Raw genomic sequence first — 27,882 nt, 5'->3', positions numbered from 1 at the left:
AAACACATAAACCAAGAACATACGATAAACCGAAACTACGCCAGAACGAGCTTGATACCTTTCCAAATCAACTTAAGGTTGGAGATAAAGTCTTATTAGATGCCGCAGATCCCCACATTATCACTACCACACCGAATGAAGAAATCTCTCTTACGGTACTCAGCATTTTTCCATTCAGTACGGTGGAGGTGAGTTATCCCAAGTTTGGCACTTTTAAGATAAACAACACCCGTTTAAAACCTTATTTTAAGATTGATAGCAGGAATGAGGAGTATAAACTCCTAGAACCACCATGATCATTCAATAGAGAGGTAAGTCGAGCTTAGACTATAAATAAGCGCTTCTCGAGAGGCAACCCGAGCACTAACTGTATTAACTTCTTTAAAAATTTAGTCTTCAACACCTAAATTACTAGCGGAGCTCTTGAGTACAGGTTTTCCACAGAGACACGGCCAAGAACACGGGCATGCTTATGGCCGTGTGAAAATAGGGAAAAGATATCCCCAAACACGGGATACAATAAAATGCCACAGCCGTGAGACATGGCCATGGTCGAGCTTGCCAAAATAACACGGGCGTGCGACACGCCCGTGTGGAAGACCCGTGGTTGAAACTGAGAAACTAGCATGGACGTGTGACACGTCTGTGTCTAACACCCGTGGTCTAACCTGTCAAATTAATACGGGCGTGGGGCTTGCACACACGGGCGTGGGAGAAGCGAATGGAGCTAGACACAGTCGTGCGACACGGTCGTGTGAACCCACACACCCGAGGTACATGGGCGTGGGACGAATTTCAAACGCGCCCAAATAGGAAAAATACGATACACATAGGAAAAAATTAGGGAACTCGGGCGTGTCTCATGGCCGTGTAGCCCAAAATCTATAAATACCCTATACTATTCACTTTCTTCCCTATTCAAAAACCCTAACCCTAGCCCCTACAAGTTCACACGGCCTCCCTACCACGCCCGTTCGCCGCTTCCCACTTCATTTTTTGACGCCCAATTTCTCTCATTCTAGCGTTTGTTTACTTTTCCCCCTTTAATTGCACTCATTTTTCATGTTAGTTGTCACAGTATTATGCATTTTTCATGATTATTTTCATCTCTCTATCACTTACATTTTATTCATAGCACAAGTTATTTTGTTTTCATGTTCAAATTCTTACTCTTTATGTGATTCCTCTACTTTATTTAATTAGTTAGGAGTAAATATTCATGATTAGAAAAATATACATACTCATGCCTTTAGTGTTAACACTTTTCATCCGTCACACATGTTGCGTTCCAAAAAATTCGTTGCTAATTTTTATTCCATATAATTGATTGCCTTGATTAACTTGTTAGTATTAGTAGTTACTGAAATTATGATTGTTACTTCCAAATTATTTTCATATTACTTTGATAATTCCTCAAGATGAATTAATGGTTTTGATTGCAGGTACCATGTCGTCTTCAGAGGAAAGAAACTTCCGTACCTCATTCGAAGAAGAGGAAGGGAGCGTCATCTTCCGCGGGTCCAACCATGAAAATTCGTCACCATCTCCTTCAGTTCCTCTGGGGGCCCCAGGAAGAACTTTTCCAAATCCTTCGGGCCCGACCTTTAATTGTGGGCCGCTGTATCGATTGGGCCGCCGTAGAACAAGTTCAGTTGGCTGATGCGATTTGGGCCCTCTTAACCACTGACCCTTGGGAGCTTTTCTTTGGGATCATCGAGCCGACGTATCTCGAGCTCACGATGGAATTATGCTCCACATTTCATCTTCAGACCGTGATGATGAACTACGATGATCCCGGCACGGTGCAATTTCACCTAGGCAGATTAGTTCACCAGCTTAGTGTCCTAGAATTCAGTACGACACTGGGTTCATATACGGAGGAGTTCAAGGAGGAGAATGACTTAGATACTCTCACTCGCCACATACATTTCTCTCCCTCGAAGTGCTGGCACACTTTGTCCCCTAGCGCAGCCTCCTACAATCCTAGCCGCTCTAAGGCATCAGTTCTTCCACCATCCCTGAGGTACCTACACGCCATTTTGGCTCACACAATTACAGGGAGGTGAGAGAGCACTGGCATTATCAACACTCACAACACCTACTTCTTATGGTGCATGTCGCACGGGCACCTCATTGACCTTGCCTATTTCATTGCCCTCGAGATTCAACACCAGACGGAGCGACATAAGAAGGGGGTCATCTCCATCGGCCCCATTTTTTACTCTGTTGGCTCGACACTACGGGCTCCTCAACACCGAGGCCCAAGAATCATCCCTCACCCTCATCGGCCAGATGTCTCCACAAGGCATCTCGAGCATGCTTAGCATGAGGATGATCGAGAGGCGTCGAGAAACCTACCCTGCCCAGTATCGTCTCGTCCAATCTACCAAGTCGGAGGCCTACGAGGACATTCCTGATGATGTCCCTCTACAGCACGAGGACCCACCGACTGAGCCACCACCACCCTCTCGTCCAGTTTATGCGGCGGCTTCATACGCTGACATCTCTGAGCGCCTCACTCGATTTGAGCAGTAGTGTTTTCAACAATTTGACAACATTGATGCTACTCTACAGCAGATTTGTCAGCACCTCCACATTTCATCGCCAGTCCCGCCTCGCGAACCATCCAGCGATGAAGATGTTTAAAAACATTTATTTATAATTTTATGTTTTTTTTAATTTTTATTAAAACTATTTTTTATTTTTGTTAGATTTTAGAATTTTATTTTTAATTATTAATTTCAGTTATTTCTTTATGTGTAATTATTCTTCCTAATATCCCCTAAAAAGTTTTTGATTTTATCATAGTTATATAGAGTTCTTAAGCTCATCATCACATAGGAGCTAAAACTCCACCGGGAAAGGTTCTCCACGACTGCCATGTCCTGCTCGACCACGACCATAGCTACCACTAGATATAATATTCTTTTGGCACAGGACTTATGGACTAATGAACCTCTACGACCGTCGGAGTATCCACCTCCACTCTCGAACTGATTACGCTCCAAAACTCCAATTCGAGGAATTCATTATACAGGAAGTTTCACTTCTCTCCCTCTCTTATTCTTATACTCTAATATCTATCTTTGTACATTGAGGGCAATGTACATCTTAAGTGTGGGGGGATCTTTATTTCATTATCAGAAAAATCCCTGAATGATTGCCTTGTTCTCTTGAAAAGCTTTCATATAATATTTAGGATAAATTTTAATTGATTTATGATTTTGATTGATATATCTTGAATTAAAACATAGGCAATTATGCATTGATTATTTAAACTTTAAGACATTAGAGAAACAAGCATGATGAGTTGATTTTTAAGAATTTAAAATCTTAGGTTGTTTCCCCAAAGTTTAGGTATTACTTTGAGTTGGAATTCACAAGTTTTTAAACATCAAAAAGCCATAATTTTTGTGAGATTTTTTAGCCTTTTGAGCATCTATTAATTCTTTCATGCTCACTTTTATTATTGCTTTGAGTGCGTCAGTATTGAACTGTTATTCTAGAACTTGCTTGATTATGCATGTCGAGACCACACCATTTGATTTGATATGTCAAAATGATTAAGGCACTTAGGATAAACCCACTCATGCCATGAAAAACCTACCTCCATGATTAACCTCTAGTAAACCCCCTTGAACCTAAAAAGCCATTTATTGTATTAACATTAATATTAACCCTTAACTCATTATTGTTGAAATCCCCTAAATTAATCCCTATTTTTGTCGAGATTTGAGTTGAATAAATTGCTTAGCTATGTCTTGTTCTTAATAGTTAGTCTATGTTATTCAACTTGTTCTTAAAAAAAAAAGAAACTATGTATACATATTAGTAATTCCATATTCTGAGAAGAAGCTCTGTTGTACACAAGTGAAGATTAACTCTTTTTCTAGTTAGGCAATTTTTGAATTCAATCTCGATTCTAACCCTTTTTTTCAGCTTGTGACCACACCCCCTAACCAAGCCTCATTACAACCTTCCAAAGACCTTTTGATTGATGTATCATCTTAAATTATAATGGTGAAGATTTGATTTTCATGCAAGCCTATAGTAATGACTTTTCATTATTGGCTATTGAGTGCTTCATTTATTGTCCTTAAACACCTCGAGTGATTTGAGTGAATCTTTAGTGAGGATGTGAAACTCTATGATATTCTGAATCAAAGGTAATTACTTAGACAAGGGGAGGCACTTATGTTTGCATGACTAAATACTCAACTTGAAATGTTTGAAACTTTTATGTTCTTTTAGTTGAATTCTCAATGTATGATTACTTATGGATTAATTTGAGATATTATCGATAGAAATTATAAGTTGAAAAGAATTTATTTTGATTATGAGTTGAGAATTTTGCTTGAGGACAAGCAAATGCTTAAGTGTGGGGGTATTTGATAAACCGTAATTTATATATATTTTTACCCCATGTTTAATGTATTTTATGGATGATTTCCCATTAGAATTGGTGAATTCAATGCTCCTAATGCTTTAATTTCACGTTTTATACTTAGGAGAGTATAGGAGAGTGAAAGGAACGAGAAACGGGCCAAAAACGGAGAAAATGGGCCAAAGTATGAAATCAACAATGCCTGGACCTCCTCACACGGGCTGACCACACGGCCGTGTCAATTTGGCAGGCTCAAGCACGGCCTAAAGTAATCGCACACGGGCGTGTCCCTACTAAGCTCAAGTTGAATCCAATTCGGAAAAGGCTAATTTTGAGGGATTTTAGGCATTCCAAAGGCTATAAATACATTCTAGAGGAGGAAGAATGAGGAGACAGAAAGGAGGGAGTAAGGAATTACTCCAAAGAAGCAGATTGATCCATCTCAGAAGCCGGATTCATCATCAAGACTGGAGACTCTTCTCAATTTCCCTTCAGGAGTTTTGGGTTTTCTTTATGTTTTGGATTCTTTATCATTCTGAGATGTTTTCTTATTTAGTTATGAACTAAAACCCCTAAATACTTAAGGGGAATGAAACCTAAGATGAATCTTATTATTATTTTCTTAATTGTATGATAAATATTTAACTTGTTCTTAATTATGTGTTCTTAATTCTTGTTTTGATATCCAGGATACTGATTCAGGATAAGCTCTTATTCAGAGGAGGAATAGACCCTATCTATGAGTACATTTGTCATGATTAAGCGGAGTTGATTGCGCACCTAGACATAGGGTGACAAGATTTTTTCGGATTAGGGTGAAACCTAATAAGGGGATTCATAGATTGAGTTAATGCAACCCTAGAGTGTTAGTTAGAGAAAAGTCTCAATTATTCAACCTAGGGATTAGACGTTATTAGTCTTGAATAGGGATAATAACATAACTTAGGGATCTTTGCAGAACAATTTAAATGAATAAATAGTCCGATTCGGAGCCAAAATAACAAGTACAGTCTAGGTGGATTTTTCCTTAGGTATTGCCTTCATTCAATCGATTTTCCCAAAAGCAATTCCCCAATTCTATTCTCTGTGAATTCTTAGTTTAGAAAATTAGTGAGTTAAAACAAAACCTCTTTATTCTTAGGCTAGATAATAAAAAAGACAGTCATTACTAGTACTTTTAGTTCCTTTGGATTCGACAATCCGGTCTTGCTAAAACTATACTACTGTTCGATAGGTACACTTGCCGGAGGAGGCACTTAGAAAAAACACACGGAGTAAGAGGCAAGGAATTTCTCAAGGGAAGCCGATTGATCCATCTTAGAAGCCGGATTCATCGTCAAAATTGAAGATCTCCCTTCAATTTCCATTCAGGGGTTTTGGGTTTTCTTTATGTTTTGTATTCATTATTCTTCTAAGATGTTTTCTTTTATAATTATGGACTAAACTCCCTAAATACCTAAGGCGAATGAAACCTAAGAACGGATCATGTTATTATCTGAATTGTATGATAAATATTTGACTTGTTCTTAATTATGTGTTCTTAATTCTTGTTTTAATATTTCAGGATATTGAGTCAAGTTAATGCTCTTATTCAGAGGAGGAATAATCCTTGTCTAAGAGTAAATTTGTCATAATTAAGCAGAGTCGATTGCACGCCTAGAGATAGGGTGATAAGATTTTACTAGATTAGGGTGAAACCTAATAAGGGGATCCATAAATCGAGTTAATGCAACACTAGAGCGTTAATTAGAAAGAGATTTCAATTAATCAACCTAGGGTTAAACATTATTAGTCTCGAGAGAGATAATAATATAACTTAGGGATTTTTACGGATCATGTCAAATGAACAAATCGTCTGATTCAGAGTCAAATAATGAGTAAAGTCTAGGTGGATTTTTCCTTGGGTATTGTCTTAGTCAATCGAGTTTTCCCAAAAGCTTTTTCCAAATTTTCTCTCTGTTCACCCTTAGTTTAGTTAATTAGTCTAGATAAACAAATCCCTTAATTTTTAGGTTAGATAATAAAAAGAAAGTAATTACTGGTACTCTTGGTTCCTTTGGGTTCGACAATTCGGTCTTGCTAAAGCTATACTACTGTTCGAAAGGTACACTTGCCTTCATCGTGATAATAATTAGTTTCAAGAACAATTAATTATAAATCTTTAAAACCTATCGTGAATATCACGTATCAAGTTTTTGGCGCCGTTTATGGGGAACTAAGATATTAGGAACACTTGATTTTTATTACTTTAGCCTTTTTACCTTATTTATTTAAAATTTTATTTTCCTTTCTAACTTTTTTTTATTCATTCTAACAGGTTTTTATAGTGTATGACTAGAAGAAACCCGTTGGGACCATTGCTGTTTGATAGTGAGATCGATCGCACAGTTCGCAGAAACCGAAGAGAAATAAGGCGAAGCTTACGATACAATGAGGAAGAGTAAGAGGATGATACTTCAACCACAACCGAGGAGATGGCTAAAAATCAAGAAAATCCGCTACCTCCTGCAATTGCTGCTAATCAGAATCCTGTTCCACGTACTATGTATGATTATGCTAAACCTTCTTTAACAGGAACTGAATCGAGCATAGTTAGGCCTGCTGTTGCTGCAAATAATTTTGAACTAAAACCTAATACCATTCAAATGATCCAACAGTTTGTTCAGTTTGATGGTTTGCAGGACGAGGATCCCAACGCTCACTTGGCGAATTTCTTAGAGTTTTGCGACACTTTTAAAATCAATGGCATTTATGATGATGCCATTCGCCTTCGGTTGTTTCCCTTTTCATTGAGAAATAAGGCTAAAAAATTGTTGAACTCATTACCACGAGGGTTAATCACTACTTGGGAACAAATGAATGAAAAGTTTTTATTAAAATATTTTCCACCAACTAAAATAGCCAAATTACGTAATGATATCTCTTCTTTTGTGCAGATGGATTTAGAAACACTCTACGATGCATGGGAGAGATACAAGGACCTTTTGAGAAGGTGCCCTCACCATGGGTTACCACTCTGGCTACAGGTTCAAACGTTTCATAATGGCCTGAATCCTTCGACTCAACAAATGATTGACGCAGCCGCTGGTGGAACTATCAATAATAAGACACCTGAGGATGCATATAAATTTATAGACGAGATGTCACTGAATAATTACTAGTGGCAAGTCATGAGGACAAAATCAACGAAAACGGTTGGCGTTTTTAATGTCGATTCGGTTACCATGCTCTCTAATCAGGTAGAACTTTTGAGCAAAAAAATTGACAGTTTTCTTTGTTCTTCACAGGTTCACCCAGTAATGCAATGCGAAGCAAGTGGAGGTGGATCAAGTAATTCAGAATACCCACCCTATGGCCACAACATGGAGAACGAGCAGTTAAATTACATGGGTAATAATCCTTGATCTCAAAATAATCCTTATAGTAACACTTACAATGCAGGTTGGAGGAACCACCCAAATTTTTCATGGGGAGGCCAAGGAAATCAGAGACCACCACCACCTCCAGGCTTCCAACAACCACCCTACCAACAAGAGAAAAAACCGAAACTGGAAGAGATGCTAACAAAATTCATCTCGGTGTCAGAAACTCGTTTTCAGAATACTGAGACAGCACTTAAAAATCAACAAGCGTCGATCCAAGGGCTCGAAACTCAGATAGGTCAGCTAGCTAAATTGATATCTGAACGACCACAAGGTAGCCTACTGAGTAACACTAAACCTAACCTAAGGGAGCAAATCAATGCAATTACCGTTCAAGATGAGGAAGGGTTAGTTGCACTTAAATAGAACCAAGGCAAGAAACCGTGCTAAGTAAAGGTAAAGGTAAAGGTGAGGTAGACCACAATGACCAGAAACCGATGCCAAACATTGTCAAATTCTTAAAGGAGATTTTAACAAACAAGCAGAAGTTGGATGAGGTATCACATGTGGAGCTAAATGCGATTTGCTCAGCCATACTACAAAATAAGCTGGCCAACAAATTAAAAGATCCAGGGAGTTTTACGATTCCCTGTTTAATTGGTAGCCTAGATATTAATGATGCTTTGGCTGATTTAGGGGCTAGTATCAATGTCATGCCTTACAAAATGTTTAAGCAACTAGGTCTTGGGAAACCCAAAAAAACTAGGATGAGTATTCACTTAGCCGATAAAACAATCAGATTTCCTAGGGGGATTATTGAAGATGTACTCGTTAAATTGACAAATTTATATTCCTAGTTGACTTCGTTGTTTTAGACATAGAAGAGGATAGTAACGTTCCTTTAATTTTAGGGAGGCCCTTTTTAGCAACTGCGAGAACAATAATTGATATTGGCACAGGTGAACTCACACTTCATGTGGGAGACGAAATAATCACCCTTCAAGCTCGTAATTCGAGTAACACATCGAAAATTGAAGGTGGTGGTATAAATCATCCTACTAAAACTAACCATGTGTGCAACTTATTTTGCAGTAAATAGGTTCGAAGAACATACATGAGCCATGTTCAAGCAACAACAAAGGACCTATCTATGAAGAACGAGGACTACAAATCGATGAACTAGATGAATGGCGGACACATAAATCGCAAACACATGATAAACCAAAACCGAGCCAGAACGAGCTCAATACCTCACCAAATCAATTTAAGGTTGGAGACAAAGTACTACTAGATGCAGCAGATCCTCGCATTGCCACTTCTGAACCTAATGAAGAAATTCCTCTCACGGTATTCAGTATTTTCCTATATGGTACAGTCGAGGTAATTCATCCCAAATTCGAAACTTTTAAGGTAAACAATACTTGTCTTAAACCTTATATTGATAAAGTTGATAACACAGATGAGAAGTGTAAACTCCTCGAGCCACCATGATCACACACCAGAGAGGTAAGTTTAGCTTAGACTATAAATAAGCGCTTCTCGGGAGGCAACCCGAGCACTAACAGTATTGATTTCTTTAAATTCTAGTTTTTCACATCTAACCTACTAATTGAGTCTTGGAACATAGGGTTTTCCCATCCACATGGCTAGGCATACGGGCGTGCCTTAGGCCGTGCTCACACCACAGGAGGAGACACGGCCGTGCGATACGGTCGTATGAAAACAGGGAAAAAATTTTCCCTAACACGGGATGCGATAAGTTGCCACGGCCGTGCGACATGGCCGTTGGCGAAACTGCCAAAACAACACCGGCGTGAGACACGCCGGTGCCTTAAAACCATGGTTGAAACTGAGAATTTAACACGAGCGTGCGACACGCCCATGCCATTCACCCGTAGTCGACACTGTCAAACTAACAAGGGCGTGGACCTATATACACGGGCGTGGGAGAAGCGAATAAAGCAAGACACAGTCGTATGATACGACCGTGTGTACCAACAAGCTCAAAGAACATGGGCGTGGACCGAATGTTAGACGTTCAAAAATTTAAAAATCACGAAACACACGAGCAAAAATAAGGGCACATGGGCATGCCCCACAGCCGTGTGCCCCAAAATCTATATAAACCCCTCACTATTCATCATCTCCCTCCCCAAAAATCCCTAACCCTAGCCGCTACAACTCCACACGCCCTACCTGCCATGTCCGTGCGCCGCTTACAACATTGTTTTCGACGACCCAAACTTCTCCCTTTTGCGTTTGTTTACTCTTTTCTCTCTATTTTCTTTAAATATTTTTCCTATTTCATGATTTCTCTGATCTATTTGACTATCTTAAGTCAATATTCGTAGTAGAATAATAGAAATACTCATGCTTGTCATTAAAGAATATTGCCAGTTTTCATACTACATTCATCCATTTTTCATGTTTCCATGGATTTTATGCTTACTCACATGCATTCATGCATTAGATATTCCCATAGCATAATAACTTGATATATTTGCTTTAGTTATTTTTAATTTTGTTTCCTTCATCTAATTCGTGAGTCTCGTGAAATATTCCTATTTAGTTTTGTTTTTTTTTCATGCTATTTTTGGGGCGTATTGGTTGAACTTCGATTTTTTTTTCACTACAGATGTACCATGTCATCTTCATGAGGGAAGAAAATTGCCTTCCTCACCTCAAAGAAAAGGAAAGGAGCAGCGTCATCCTTGGGTCCTACTGCGGAGATCAGGCACTCGTTCCTCTAGGTTCCCTTGGGAACCCAGGAGGAATTATATCAGATATTACGAGCCCGACCTCTAGGTGTGGGCCGCTGCATTGACTAGGTCGCACTTGAACATATTCAATTGGCTGAAGCGGTCTGAGCCCTCCTAACGACTGACCCGTGGGGGCTATTCTTTGAGAAAATCGAGCCGACGTATCTCAAGTTCACATTAGAACTCTACTCGACGTTCCATCTTCAAACCATCATGACCAACTTCGATTATCCTGGAATGGTCCAGTTCCGTCTCGGCGGTCTAGTCCACCAGTTGAGCGTCCTCGAGTTCGGTATCGCATTGGGCCTATACACGGAGGAGTTCATGGATGAGGAAGACTTAGACAGCCTCCATCGCCATATCCACTACTCTCCCTCGAAGTGCTCGAACACCTTCGTCCCTGCCTCGGCCACCTACGATCCTAGTCACTCCAATGCATCGGCTCTCCTTCTATCCTTGAGGTACCTACACGCCATCTTGGCTCACACTCTGATAGGGAGATGAGAGAGCACCGGTGTCATCAACACTCACGACGCTTACTTTCTACGGTGCATGGTGAATGGGCACATCGTCGACCTCGCCTACTTCATCGCCCTTGCCATCCGTCATCAGACGGAGCGACATAGGAGATGAGTCATCTTGATCTGGCCTTATGTGACTCGATTGGCTCGACACTTCGAGCTCATCAACACAATGACACAATCGTCCTCCCTCACTCTCATCGGCCAGATGTCCTCACAGGGTATCTCAAGCATGCTACATATGAGGATGATCAAGAAACGACATGGCACCTACCCTCCTTAATACCACCTCATCCAGTGCACCGAGAAGGAGGAACCAGAGGACATTACCGATAATGTACCTCCACGTCATGAGAACCCACCGTCTCAGTCTCCACCCCCTCATCGTCTAGTTCATGCGGTGGCTTCACTGTTTGACATATCTGAGCGCCTTACACAATTTGAGCAGAAATGTTTTCAATGCTTTGATCACATTGATGCGACACTACATCAGATTTTTCAGCACTTCCACATCTCATCGCCACCCCCACCTTGCGAACCATCTAGAGATGAAGATGTTTAAAAACTTTTCTTTATTATTTTTATGTTTTTACTCTTATTTTTTTAAGACTATTGTTTATTTTTCTTTAAGCTTTTTTTTTTAGGTTTTATAATTCTTATTGAACAATTTTTTAATTTCGGCTATTTCATTACGAGTAATTATTCTTCTTTATATATTTCCTAAAAAGTTCTTGATTTTATCACAATTGTAAAGAGCTCCAAAGCTCACTATTACTTAGGAACTTGAAACTCCACTAGAAAAGGTTCTCTACGACTGCCATGCCCTGCTCAACCACAACCATAGCTACAAGAGATACAATATTCTTTTGGTGTAGCACTTGTGGAACCCAACCTCTACCACCACCGGAGTATCCTCCTCCACCCTCATCAGTACTTTAGCCAATTACTTTCCATCACTCTAATGCAATGAGTCCATTCATAACTTAAGAAGTTTCACTTCTCTCCCTATCTTATGATCGTATGTTTACATTTTCCAGTATATCTATCTTTGTACATTGAAGACAATGTACATCCTAAGTGTGGGGGGGTTATTTATTTCATTATCCGAAAAATCCCTAATTTTGTCTTATTCTCATGTAATCTTCTCATGTCATGATTAGAATAAATTTTGATTAATTTATGTATTTTATTGATATGTCTTGAATTAAAACATAGGCATTCATGCATTGATTTTTTAAACTTTAAGACATTAGAGAATCAAGCATGATAAGTTGATTTTTGAGAATTAAATGTTCTAGGTTGTTTTCCCCAAGTTTAGGTATTATCTTGAGTTGAAATTCACAAGTTTAAACATCAAAAAGCCATAATTTGCGTGAGATCTTGAGCCTTTAGAGCATATTTTATTTCTTTCATGCTCAATTTTATTATGAGTGCGTCAGTATTGATTTGTTATTCTAGAACTTGCTTGACTATGCATGTTAAGACCACACCATTTGATTTGATATGTTGAGATGATAAAGACACTTAGGTTTAGCCCACTCACTCCACAACAGCCTACCTTCATAATTAACCCTTAGTGAACCCCTTTAAGCCTGACAAGCTATCAATTGATTTACCTTCAATATTAATCCATAACCCATTATTGTTGAAATCCCCTATTTTGATCCCTATTTTTTGTCGAGATTTGATTTGAACTAATTGCTTAGCTATGTTTTATTCTTCGTTGCAACAATTAAGTTCTATGTTATTTGATTCAAGTTCTTAAAAAAATACTTACATACATATTAGTAGTAATTTTTTCATTTTTGAGCTTGAGTGTTAATTCCATATTTTGAGAAGATGCTCACTTGTATTCAACTGATAATTAGTTATTTTTCTAGTTAGGTGATTTCTTCAAATCAATCTCGATTCTAACCTTTTCTTTCAGCTTATGACCACACCCCCTAACCAAAGCCACATTACAACCCTCTAAAGACCTTTTTGATTGATGTATCATCTCAATTTCTAGTGGTGGAGATTTGATTTTCATGCAAGCCTATGGTAATAACTTTTCATATTGACTAATAAGTGCTTTATTTGATGTCCTTAAACACCTGGAGTGATTTGAGTGAATCTTTAGTGAGGATGTTAAAATCTGTGCTATTTTGATCAAAGGTGATTACTTAGATGAGGGGGGACACCTATGTTTTCATGATAAAATGCTCAACTTGGAATGTTTGAAACTTTGATGCACATTTAGTTGAATTTTCAATGTATGGTTACTTATGGATTATTTTGAGATATTATTGATAGGGATTATAAATTGAGAAGAATTTATTTTGATTGTGAGTTAAGGATTTTGCTTGAGGACAAACAAACGCTTAAGTGTGGGGGTATTTGATAAACCGTAATTTATACATATTTCTATCCCATGCTTAGCACATTTATGGATGAATTCTCCTTAGATTTGGTCAATTCGATGCTCCTATTTCTTTAATTTCATGTTTTATACTTAGGTGAGCAGAAGAGAGTAAAAAGAGCGAGAAACGGGCCGAAAGCGAAGAAAATGGACCCACATGAGAAATCAACACGGCCTGGACTTCCTAACACGAGAGTGGCACATGGCCGTGTTCATTTGGTAGGACCGAAGCATGATTTACATGGGTAGACTACACGCCCGTGCCTATTCAACAGCCTTGACCATGGGCTGGAGTAATCGCACATGGGCGTGTCCCTATCAAGCCCAAGTATAGTTTTATTCGGAAAAGGCCACTTTTGAGAGCTCTGAGGCATTCTAAAGCCTATTTCAACACTAGAGAAGGCACTTGGAAAAGACACATAGAGTAGGAGGCAAGGAATTACTCAAGGGAAGCCGATTGATCCATCTCAGAATCTGAATTCATTGTCAAGATTGAAGATCTCCCTTCAATTTCCATTTAGGGGTTTTGGGTTTTCTTAATGTTTTGTATGAATTATTCTTCTGAGATGTTTTCTTTTATAATTGTGGACTAAACTCTCTAAATACCTAAAGGGAATGAAACCTAAGAACGGATCTTGTTATTATTATATGAATTGTATGATAAATATTTGACTTGTTCTTAATTATGTGTTCTTAATTCTTGTTTTAATGATATTGATTCAAGTTAATGCTCTTATTCAGAGGAGGAATAAACCCTGTCTAAGAGTAAATTTGTCATAATTAAGCGGAGTCGATTGCACGCCTAGAGATAGGGTGATAAGATTTTACCAGATTAGGGTGAAACTAAATAAGGGGATCCATAAATCGAGTTAATGCAACACTAGGGAGTTAATTAGAAAGATTTCAATTAATCAACCTAGGGTTAAATGTTATTAGTCTCGAGAGAGATAATAATATAACTTAGGAATTTTTACGGATCAAGTCAAATGAATAAACCGTCTGATTCAGAATTAAATAACAAGTGCAGTCTAGGTAGATTTTTCCTTGGGTATTTTCTTAGTCAATCGAGTTTTCCCAAAAGCTTTTTCCTAATTTTCTCTCTGTGCACCCTTAGTTTAGTTAATTAGTCTAGATAAACAAATCCCTTAATTTTTAGGTTAGATAATAAAAAAAAGTAATTACTAGTACTCTTGGTTCCTTTGGGTTCGACAATCCGATCTTGATAAAGCTATACTACAGTTCGATAGGTACACTTAACTTCATCGTGATAATAGTTAGTTTCAAGAATGATTAATTATAAATCTTTAAAACCTGTTGCGAATATCACGTATCACTATCATAATTAGCTCGGTTGGAAAACTTATCTGTCTCATCAAAACAATTTTCGTCAGAGTCATGAGATATCACACTATCGCAGGTTAAATGTGGCATGTATAGCTAGACTTACATACGCTATGGTAGTCCAAGAACCAACTAAACCATAGCTCTAATACCAACCAAATGTAACACCCCTAACCCGTATTTATCGTCGGACTAGGGTTAAAAGCATTATCGGACAAACGATACATTTCGAAATCATTTCACAATCAAAAGTTATGCATATGCATATCATAGTCAAGCATCAACATTAAGTCCTTTACATAGGTCAACGAGACCTTAAACATGCTTTAGGAAGAGGTCGGGACTAAACTGAACACATGCAAAAAAATTTCAGAATCTTAAATTTTTTTTCAAAATTACAGAGGTCACATGCCCGTGTGAACAGGCCGTGTGCCTTATACGGCATTAGGCACATCCGTGTGTCTAGGCCATGTCAAATCAAGGCATACATACTAACTTATTCACATGGCCACAAGACAAGCTTGTGTGCCTTGGACGTGGTCGAAACTGACTTGAGTCACATGGCTAGCCACAAGCCTGTGTGCCTTGGTCGTGCTCGAGATTGACTTTAAATCGTAGGGTACCCTAGGGGACACACGGCCGTGCTACATGACCGTGTATTGCACACGGCTGAGACACACGCCTGTGTGGACAAAAATAGGCCATTTGAAAAACCAATTTGCCACCCATTTTGGGTCATACCTACAAGCATAAAACCAAGCACCAATATACGACATTTTTAGCCAATTTCAATTGAAAAACAAGCATCATTCAAATCATGTAATCATCAATCTATTTCATGCTCAATATCTATACCAAAACATACTAAAATCATAAGTCAAATTCATTCAATCATACATCACCAACATCTCAATTTCTTATCCATCTTCATGCCAAACTTAAACCAAATTTAACAATTAAGCACATACCAATTTGACCATTTCATTTAGTCATTCATATGCATCAAAACATACCATTTTCTCATCACGTAAACCATAACAAAACCAAACCATAATCACATCCATTATCAAGCCATATCACTTGGAAAAACATATATTTACATCTCAAAACATATTCACATATTTCTAGCCTATACATGGCACATAACCAAAACTCAAAACATTATTTACCGGAATGATAACCGGATAGTGTGATGACGTTTCCATCGACTTCCAACCTGAACAAAACTCCGAAAATCTATGAACATAGGAAAAACACACAGAATAAGCTTCGAGAGCTTAGTAAGCCATAAGCAAATAAATCTTCACAAGATCATGTATATAATTCAACTTGGATAAACCAATTCATTGAACTTCAAACACATATTCAATCACTTTTTTTTTTTATAATCCAACATCAACACATTAGGTAACTTCATTAGACTTATTTATCGATGAACATATAAACCATGCTCCATTTATTTTCATAATTCTCATGTTCAAAACATAGGACCACAATTTCATCTAATGAGCATATATAACACATCGTTCGTTATCATATATTTCACATATCGTTATTTGAATCATACTCACATTTCATATTAAAATTTCATATTCAAATCACATGTATCTGAATCATATTTGGCAATACATAATTACAATTCCACATTTCTCATATATTTCATTAGATCATAGTTCACTTACTAGTATCCATATCTCATTTTCACATATATCATATATCAACTGATCATAATCATACTCACTTTCATATTAGAATTTCATATACATCACAACATACCTGATTCGGATGCACATTCACAAACTCATTCATTTCTTGGAATGCCCGTTGAACCATTTGGAATCAATAAGGATACTTAGATAGCACATAAGCTCGTACAATGCCAATATCCCAGACTTGGTCTTACATGTAATCAATTATTGATGCCACTATCCCAGATAGGGTCTTAGACGAAATCGTATACGATGCCAATGTCCCAGACATGGTCTTACACGTAAATCACAAATCGATGCCAACATCCCAGACGTGGCCTTACACGATAACACATATCGGAATCCTATGTCATGACATATGTATCCTAACTATTCCTATGGTTCGTACGGGGCTTTTCGGACGTTATCGCATTATCAAAACTTTCTAAATTTCACATATTCGAACAATCCACGATAGGAACAAATTCTCCAAAGCTCAATTCAATTCAGTATCACACACATATATATATTTACAACTCAATTCAGCATATATAATGCACATATATTTCAATTTAACAACATTTATTTACTTATGAACTTACCTCGTACGGACACGAACGGACCGGAATGACTAATCAATAACTTCCGATTTTCCCGATCCAAATTTGATTTCCATTTTTCTTGATCTAATTTGATACAAATTTAACTCTTTTATTTAGTAAATCATTCAAATCAATCTATAAACACACATTTAGGGCAATTTAAAAATTAGCGCTCACATTTTTATATTTTTACATTTTAACATTTTAGTCCTTAATTCAAAAAATCACAAAATACTCAAAATTTCCTTTTACACAAGCTTAGTTGAATTTACATGGTGTTCATATAAGTTGATTTATTTTATTTATTTGATATTTTAGTCCTTCAATTTACAAATTTCATAATTTAGCCCAATTTACTTAAATTCATCAAAAATTCAAATACAAAACATGTTAACCCAACACATATCTTTCATTTTTCATCTATTAACAATACAAAGCTCATACATTCATCAATGGTATCTCATGAAATCATCATCAAATTTCAAAATTGAGACATGGCTTGATAGTATACAAAGAAACGATTACAAAAATGTAGAAATTATCAAAAACAGATCAAAATCCAAACCTTAATCACCAATCGAATGAGCCAAACCTTAAAAGCTTTTATTTCTTTTCTTTTTGTTTGATGAATTTGACTAGGTGATGTTAAAAATGATAAACAAAATTCATTTTGTTTGATTATAGTAACCGTAATTATAATAATTACTAATTTAACCTTTATATTTAAACATAAAATTCATATTCATTAAGGCCATTAATGTCCACTCAATGATTTAATGGTTTATTAACCACATAAGGACCTCTTAATTGAAGAGATATAACAATTAAGCACTTTAACAAATAGAAGGCCACTTGGATATTTTATGCAATTAGGTCTTTTTACCAAATTAAGTACACAAACGATTAAATTTTCATACGAAAATTTCATACATACTAATTCAAATATAATAGGAACTGAAAATAATATTAAAATATTTTTCTGACTCGGATTTGAGGTCCCAAAATCACTATTCCAACTAGGGTCTAAATCGGGTTGTTAGACCTAGGGTTAGTGTTCTAAACTCACATGAGTTTCTCTTGTAAAAATGAGCTTGCTTGAGTGTATTTAGCAAGATATAGAAGTAAGGCCTTGCATAGAGTTAAGTTTTGACAACATTCCTATGTCATACAAACAGTGGCCTTTAGAGTCTGCCAATGGATGTATGAACTTGGAACCCAAGCTGCTATTAATGTTACTATGTGGGTCTCTAGACTGACTCTTACATTTATATTGTAGTATAGATATTTCTGTGCTAGTTGACTAAAGAATGAAACTGGAATTAGTAAAACATGACTCTATGACTCTAAAAAGGAAATGAACAGTATACATGTATGTATGTTTAGATGCATGAATATGTCTGTCATGAGTTAGTCACTATTTGAACAAGTCTGTTGTAAAAGAATCTATTATGAGTAAGTCTATGCATGAAGTTTAAGGTAATGTGTTACATGTCTGTAACTATGAATGCATCTGTTATGAAGAAGTCTAAAAAAAACAAGTCTGTCAAGTATGAGTTTGCATGATGAGCATGTGTCTGTCTCCATAGTAGTCTAAAGGAGTCCGTTGAGACTAAAAACAGGGATCTCTAATAAGGACAAGTCCATGGTTATGGCACTCTAAAGACCATATAGTGTAAGACCTTTACTGGGCCACAACATCATATGGAATATGTAAAGGACAGTTGGGTGAGTACCAGCGATAAGGGGCAAACCTCTCAACGATTTGTATAGGTGAATCCTTATCATTAAAAAACACTAATTTTTGTAAAAGGATGTCTTTGTGGCTATCTTTGAAAGGATGCATTTGTGGCTATATCAGTTAAAAGTGAGCCTTTATGGCAATTTTCGTAAGGAAGCCTTTGTAGTTATCTCTATTAAAAAGGAAGCCTTTGTGGTGATCTCTAATAAAAAGAATGCTTTTGTGACTCTCTCTGTTAGAAGGATGCCTTATGGTAAGGCTCTAAAAGAAAAGCCTTCATGGCTATCTTCGGAAGGGAATGCTTTCATGGTGAAATTTGAAGAATGAAGCTTATGATGACCATCTGAAGACAATGCCTTTAGGCAAACTTTGAAAGAACGAAGAACATGAAATTCTGAGAATTGGAAAATGCGGATTAGCTTTGAAAGAAAAGCCAGTATGGAATGTTATGGCGAAATCTGTACAATCAATAGGGTCAAATTCATGAACGAGAAACAAATAACGAAATCCTTGAATAAGTGCTCAAGTAAGAGAGGGCTTTCTCACTAAGTTCTATCGAACTTACCCCTCTATGTTTTATGTCTTAGGTAAGGGAGACGTCAAGAGGGATGATGCCAGGGTTGCGCCAAAGGAGTGGCGGAGTGGGCACTCACGCGTACAGAGTGGGGGTTGCACGGGCGTGTCGAGTCTGATGGAAATATTATTGTACAAGCCTCAGAAATTGATTTGTAGGCTTCATGGAGTGATTAGACTGTGTTGGTCAATAAATGAAATTAGTAATATTATTTAGGGGTTGAATAATGGGGAATGGTACAAGCTAATATGATGTGTAACTATATTTGTAAGTTTCAAATATAAAGTACACCCAAATGTAACCTTGACATGAAATATTATAAAGAAAGATGTATTTCTGTGGAAATTCAAATGTTTTAAGCTTGTATAATTCTATAATAGTAACATAACACCCAAGATTCAGATTCAGTGAATCGGGTTGGGTTGAGGGTATTATAAGTTTTGGCATTAGAGCTTAGACTATGAAAGATGAAAGAGCCATGTATGTATAGTGTGCCAAGCCTAGCTTAATTCCTTAGGTATGGTAGACTTTTCTTACTGTAAAAATCGATGTTTTCTGTAATAGTTACATGATAAAAAGGCTACAAATGGAATCAAAGAACAGAGTAAGAACAAATGACCATCCTATCTATAAAAGATTAAGAACAAATGACCATCATATCTATAAAAGATGTCCTACTAAAAGAGAGGTACAAGGCAAGATAAAAAAAATCTTAATTTCCTCCCTCTACGGGTTGATTATTAGGCTCAACCGAAGCCTATTTTGGTGGAGGATAACCTTTAGGACCCTGCACCGTGCCCACTAAGTTTTCTTTCTTATCATAAATTTTTGGCTTGAAAGGGGTAAAGGAGACAATAGATTTCTTCCACATCTCCTGAAGGGCCTTTCACTCCTCACCTTCGGGATTGTAAACATCAAAGTCGAGTTAGTCCATGGAGACACATTTTAAATGGTAGAACTTACCTTGCTCAGGTTGAAGGGACCTATGGCCACTTGGCCATGCAAAACCAGATTTTTCCTCTAGTCAGGCAAGCCCTTGACAAAGTTTCTCTAAGTATCTTCCTGGTTCTTCTTAAGGACCTCGTCATGAAAACGGTGCTAGCTGTCTAGAGCTACTTGATGACTCACATCCATGGACTTAAGTTTGTCATCAAAGGCGAGCTTCTTATTCATCAAGGAAATGACCTCCTTTAAATGTCAGTTTTAGTCTGAGCCTCTTCGTGTTTCTCTGTCAAGATTGAGAGTTGCATATCCATATTTCCAATAAGGGAATTGGCCTTTCAATGCCTCTAGCATAGTTCAGCAAATGACTCTTTTCCAACTTTCACCACCTTCTCTAAGTCAAGTAGTTTGTTCCTATAGCGTTGGCTAGTATTTCTATAAGCCCCACCCCAAAGACTTTTCTTAATGGATGAGATTTCAGAAACTTGGGCCATGACAGCGAAGGGATCCTTGTTTGAAACATAGACGAAATAAGAGGAGAAAGCTTCCCTCAATTGTGGGGGCAACAAACTCAAGTATTGATAAAAAAGAACATTGAGAGCGTGGACCTTGGTACAAACTCTAGAATGGCATGCCAAGGGAAGATACTACTTGACCCAACAAAGGCAACGTCAGAGGTTTGAAGAAATTACATGGTTGGATAGACCGTAAGAGTCACTTCCGTAGGACTTGAAGACTGGAAGGACATAAAAGAAGCATAAGAGAGCCAAGGCAATAAGTAAAATCCCCTGGAATCGATGGGACCTCAAAAAGGGAAAGAGATAATTATTTACTAAAGAAGGACACCCACTACTTTCTAACTTTAGGATGCTCTTGTCTGATCTAATCCTCTTATTTGATTTTTGTACTGTTGCTTCCTTAGGCAAAGCAACAGTAGTCCTTCTTGAACTATGAACTCCTTTAAGAATTGAGGTGACATCTATCTCCTGAGAACTAGAAAAAGAGAAAGGTCCTGCACCATTAATACGAAAGTTAGCCCAAAGGGAAGAAAAAGCAGAATAAAAAACAATACTAGTAATAATATTCTAGTTTCGTGCTAAGAAACCGCAGATGCAGTGAAAGTAGGAAAAAGGCTCTCTTTTATGCCCTAGCAGTATTTTCGCTAAGTATTCATCTGAGTTATACAGCCAAGCCTCGTAAGTAGAAAGCACCCTCTAATCATTCAACTTTACACTAGACTCTTTCTTTTGAAAGCCATTTGGGCTAAGCCCTTGAAGGCAGTATCGAAACATTTTTTGTAACACCCCTCACCCGTATTCAATGCTGGAATAGGGTTACGAAGTATTACCAAACATATAATACACTTACACATACATTTTCTCATACATTTTCAATTTCATGCACATATCAAGCCTCTACATTCATATCGTCCCTAATACGAGCCTACAAGGCTCAAAACATACATTCGGGGTAGTTTGGAACAAAACCGATAACTTTAAAAATGTAGAGAAAACTTATAAATTTTTCCCAAAAATAGGGGACACACGCCCGTGTGGCCCAACCGTGTCTCTTCTACAGCCAAAGACATGCCTGTGTCGTAGGCCGTGTGGACATTTGAAATAGGAGCACATGGCCGTGTCCCAGCCTGTGTCCGACCCCGTGTAACTCTCTAACTTGGGTCACACGGCTAACACACACGCCCATGTGCTCGGTCGTGTGTTAAGTCATGCCAAACCTATAGGGTATACTGACTTAGGCCACACGGCCAATCACACATCTGTGTACTAGACAGTGTGAAGCATACTGACTTGATTTTTAATTCAACACCAGGGAACACACAACCGTGTAACCTGATTGTGTGTTACACACGGTTCAGACACACGCCCGTGTAGACAAAAATAGGCTATTTACCAAGCCATCTTGCCACCCCAAACTTGCTCACACCTACACAACTCAAATGGCACATCATGAAAGCATATATGGGCATCCAATTCAAGCACAACTAAGACCAAAACATACGAATTCAAAGTATACAATTCTCAAATCTCAAAACACATAATTTGACACTTTCAATTGTGCACAACTTTACCTAAAACCACATGTCTATCATAACTCTTAATGCATTTATATAATGCTTAATATACCAATCAACAATAAGGCATACACTAAGTAATTTACTACCTTTACTACCATATCTTATTTAGGCATTCAATAAGCAAAAATAAACCTCATAGCATAGGCCATTTAAACACATATATACATCACCACATTAACCTAAAATAAGCCAAGTCTTATGGCTATATACAAGCCAAAACATTTAATATTTACAAGCCATATCAAAATGACCAAAATCATTATCAACTCATAATCAAAATAGCCATAAATCCTATACATGCCATATAACCAAAACATAAGCTCAGAAGTACCAAAGTGATAATAGGATAGTATGACGAAGTCTCCGACGGTCCCCAAATTCAAGCTAGCTTGAAATCACTGTAAGACACGAAAAATAAACAAAATAAGCTATAAAGCTTAGTAAGCTCATATAAAGATAATGAGCAAGCCTCGCCATTCATTTACCATTCAAATTTAAAGACATAATATGCAACAATATATTACTCTCCAGCTATCATGAATTTATCCACATACATAATCATAAACTAACAACTTCCTTAGACTCATTGGTTAAATAGTTTTCCGTACTTACCTGTACCGATACGTATGTATTTTTCATCATTTCACATCTTCATTATACCTGTTGAACCATTCGGAATAGAAGTCAGATACTCGAGAGTCTTGCACTCTAAGTGCCAATATCATGGCCCGAAGCCAAATCAATGAAGCTCACACCCGAAGTGTCAATATCATGGCTTGAAGCCAAATTAATGAAGCTCGTACCCGAAGTACCAATATCATGGCCCAAAGCCAAATCAATGAAGCTCCTAATGACATGTCATTCATATCCTAATCTATTCCTAAGGTTCAACTGGGATTTCTAATGCCAACTTGTCTTCGAATCATTGTTGAATATATCTATGGTCTTGTATTCACAATTTTGCAATATCAAAACATTTAAAATATATTCACAATAAAACTCAATACATACGAACTTACCTCGAATGCAAAAGCAAAGACACCAGTTTAGCTTTCAACTCTGCTAGAATTGAACCATTATCAGACAAAGTTATTTGAGTATTCATCGCTCTTAAAGCAAACAGAGATTTTCTACTTAGAGCATCGGCAACTACGTTTACTTTCCCCAGATGATAATCAATTACTAACTCGTAGTCTTTTAGTAACTCGAGCCATCTTCATTGTCACAAATTTAGATATTTGTAATTCATTATATATTTCAAGCTCTTGTAATCAGTAAAGATATGAAACTCTTCACCATACAAATGATGATGCCAAATTTTCAATGCGAAAACAATTACGACTAACTATAAATCCTGCGTCGAATAATTATTTTCATGCGGCTTTAACTGTCTGGAGGCATAAGCTATCACTTTACCTTCTTGCATCAAAATGCAACCCAAACTGTCCAGTGAAGCATCCCTGAAAATCACAAACTCTTTACTCGAATCAAGTTGAACCAACACTGGTGCCCCAGTTAACAGTGCTTTCAACTATTCAAAACTTTGTTTACATTTCTCAGACCATTCAAATTTTACATCTTTTTGTAGCAATCTGGTCATAGGTGTAGCAATCATCGAAAACCCTTTAGAAAAACATCGATAGTAGCTAGCTAATCACAAAAAACTTCTGACTTCAGATACATTTCTCGGTGGTTTCTAGTCAATAACTGCTGAAATTTTGCTCGGATCAACTCGTATACCTTCCATTGAAACAATGTGTCCTAGAAATCCAACCTCTCGGAGCCAAAACTCACATTTACTGAATTTATACAGTTTCTTATCTCTCAAGGTTTGTAACACAATTCTCAAATGCTCGGCATGCTCAGACTTATCTCGTGAATAGATCAGAATGTCATCAGTGAAAACAGCAACGAATATGTCTAAATACAGTCTAAAAATCCGATTCATCAAATCCATAAAAACTGCAGGAGCATTAGTCAATCAAAAGGCATAACAAGAAATTCATAATGTCCATACCTCATTCTGAATACAGTTTTCGGCACATCCGAATCTTTAACTAGTAACTGATAGCAGCCGGATCTCAAATCAATCTTCGAAAACACTGTTGTCCCTTTTAACTGATCAAACAAATCATCTATTCTCGGTAACGGATACTTGTTCTTTATTGTAATCTTTTTGATCCGAAAATAATCAATACACATTCTCATTGATTTGTTTTTCTTCTTTACAAACAACACTGGAGCATTATAGGGCGAAAAACTAGGTCGTACAAAACCTCTATCCGTTAACTCTTACAACTGAGATTTTAACTCTTTCAATTCTATCGGAGCCATTCTATACGGAGCTATCGATATCGATGAAGTTCTCGATACTAACTCAATAGCAAATTCAACCTCTCTGATCAGTGGTAACCCCGGTAATTCTTTTAGAAATACATTCGAATACTCACAGACAACGGACACTAATTCAATATTAGATTCAGACACTTTTTTATCTAAAACATAAGCAAGATAAGCTTCACAACCTTTTCTCACATATCTCTGAACTAACATTGATAAAATCACAACTGGCAGCCCACTCAATTCATCTGATTCAATTCGAAGATTTTCACTGTTTTGACATTTCAATTCAATAGTCTTTCATCTAGAATTCACGACATCATCATGCAGAAATAACCAATCCATACCCAGAATCACATCAAATTCATCAAATTGTAATAACATCAAATCCACAGAAAAACAGTAACCCCGAGTCACTAAAGGACAGTTCTTGAACACTTTATCAACTAGAACATACTAGCCTAAGGGGTTCGATACTTTAATCACAAACTCAGTAGACTCAACAGGCAAATTCTTACTAAACACTAAATTCTTGCAAACATAATAATGATTTGATCTAGGATTAATCAAAGCAATCACATTAGTGTCATAAAGAGAGAATGTAAGGTGATAACATCAGGTGACGATGCATCTTCGCTAGCGCGAATAGCGTAAGCTCTAGCAGGTGCTCTCACTTCAGATCTCATAGTCGAATCTTTTGTCGCGCCTCTACTATTGGTCACATTTCTTGCATTTCTCAGTGGCCTCCCTTTAATGGCTGTGTTACTCAGTCTTACGTTCTGGACTTTGTCTTTCTCAGCTAATGCATGACAATCCTGAATAAAATGATATGGCGAACCACATCTGAAGCAATCTTTATAACTTTTATTTCAACATTCTCCAAAATGTCATCTCCCATGCTGTTGACACTTGGGTTTATTGTTTCCCACACTGCCAACACTCAATAATGAAATTGTTTGAGCTTTAGAACTTGAGTATTGCTTTCCACGATCTTTGTTCAAATATCTAATTGAAGCATTTGGACGAGTGTATGAATCTCTAGATTTCTTTGATGAAGATTGATATGGCTTATTCATCGATCTTTTTCTTGAGTCTCTAGCCTCTGAATATGCTTTTCTCTTTTATTTGCTAAGCTCCCCGGCTTTGCAAGCTCTACAAACCAAGACAACAAAAATTTTCAATTCTAGAACTCTGACTAGAAATTTAATATTCTCGTTCAACCTATCAACAAACCGTTTGCACATGATTTCTTCAGTAGAAACATACTTCTGAGCATACTTACTTAATCTTACAAATTCTTTTTCATACCCAGTCACAGTCATACGGCCTTGTTTCAATTCCAGAAACTCTTTATGCTTTTGATTGAGAAACTGTTGAATTATGTATTCCTTCCGGAAATCAGTCTGAAAGAATTCCCAGCTAACTCTTTCTCTCGATAGCACAGACACCAAGGAATTCTACCATTGACATGTAGTGTCCCTCAGAAGTGATACAATACATTTTAAACACTTACCCGGGGTGCAGGAAAGTTCATCTAATACTCGAATAATGTTTTCAAGCCAAAATTTAGCTCTTTCGGGATCGTCATCAACAGTCATAGAAACTCCACACCTTGAAGGGCTACGGGAACTGGTTGGGGATTAGGTGGGGATAGAGGTTGTTGAGTAGCCGGATTTGTTCGAACAAACTCCATGAACCACCCGTTCATCATTTGGAAAAAGGCTTCTTTAGCCTCATCCCTATGACTACTCGATATGTGTCTAAATTCATACGGTGCTGCCCCTTGAGCAGTAGCTGGTGCATTACTTTCGACATTATCAACTATAGCTCGATTGGGATCCATTTACTATACAAAAACACATTTTAAATTGTCAGGAGTCATCACACTATGACAAGTTATATATGGCATGTATAGCTAAACTTACACACACGCTACGTTAGTTCGAGAATCGACTAAACCGTAGCTCTGATACTAATAAATGTAACACCCCTCACCCGTGTTCAATGCTGAAATAGGGTTACGGAGCATTACCGAACATATAATATAATTACACATACATTTTCTCATACATTTTCAATTTCATGCAAATATCAATCCATTACATTCATATCCTCCCTAATATGAGCCTACAAGGCTCAAAACATGCATTCGGGGTGGTTCGGGACTAAACTGATAACTTTAGAAACTTAGAGAACACTTATAATTTTTTTTACAAAAATAGGGGACACATGCCCATATGGCCCGACCGTGTCTCTCACCCAGCCAAAGAAATGTCTGTGTCGTAGGCCGTGTGGACATTCGAAATGGAGCACATGGCCCTGTCCCAACCCGTGTGCCCTAAAAATGGCCACACACGCCCATGTGTCAGGCCGTGTGCTAGGCCGTGCCAAGCCTGCAAGGTATACTACCTTAGGCCACACGGCCAATCACACACTCGTGTACTGGGCCGTGTGGAGCATACTGACTTGATTTTTAATTTAACACCAGGGAAACACGATTGTGTAAACTGATCGTGTGTCACACACGGCTGAGACACACGTCCGTGTCTCTGCCCATGTGGACAAAAATAGGCTATTTACCAAGCCATCATGGCACCCCAAATTTTCTCACACCTACAAAACTAAAATGGCACATAATGAAAGCATATATGGGCATCCAATTCAAGCACAAATAGGACCAAAACATACCAGTTCAAAGCATATAATTCTCAAATCCCAAAACACCTAATTTGACACTTTCAATTGTGCACAACTTTACCTAAAACCACATGTATCATAACTCTTAATGTATTTTTATAGTACTCAATATACCAATCGACAATAAGGCATACACTAAGTAATTTGCTACCTTCACTACCATATCTTATCTAGGCATTCAGTAAGCAAAAATAATCCTCCTAGGATAGGCCATTTAAACACATATATACATCACCATATCAACTCAAAATAAGCCAAGTCCCATAGCTATATACAAACCAAAACATTTAAAATTTACAAGCCATATCAAAATAACCAAAATCATTATCAACTCATAACCAAAATAGACATAAATCCTATACATGTCATATAACCAAAACATAAGCTCAAAAGTACCAAAGTGATAATAGGATAGTGTGACGAAGTCTCCGACGGTCCCCA

The 27,882-nt window shown here is 37.5% G+C and overlaps 1 non-coding gene across 1 annotated transcript; it reads right to left on the bottom strand.

Moving 5' to 3' along the window:
* Positions 1-7,287: 7,287 nt before the first annotated feature.
* On the bottom strand, positions 7,288-7,394 carry LOC128295952 (small nucleolar RNA R71). The gene has a single exon (XR_008286500.1). It is a non-coding gene; the product is annotated as a small nucleolar RNA R71 (small nucleolar RNA).
* Between the last annotated feature and the right edge of the window lie 20,488 nt (positions 7,395-27,882).

The sequence above is a fragment of the Gossypium arboreum genome, chromosome 7, assembly GCF_025698485.1.
Source record: "Gossypium arboreum isolate Shixiya-1 chromosome 7, ASM2569848v2, whole genome shotgun sequence".
In the NCBI taxonomy this organism is placed as follows: domain Eukaryota; kingdom Viridiplantae; phylum Streptophyta; class Magnoliopsida; order Malvales; family Malvaceae; genus Gossypium; species Gossypium arboreum.
The sequence above is the reverse complement of the archived record's forward strand: the minus strand, read 5'-3'. Positions and strand labels throughout refer to the sequence as shown.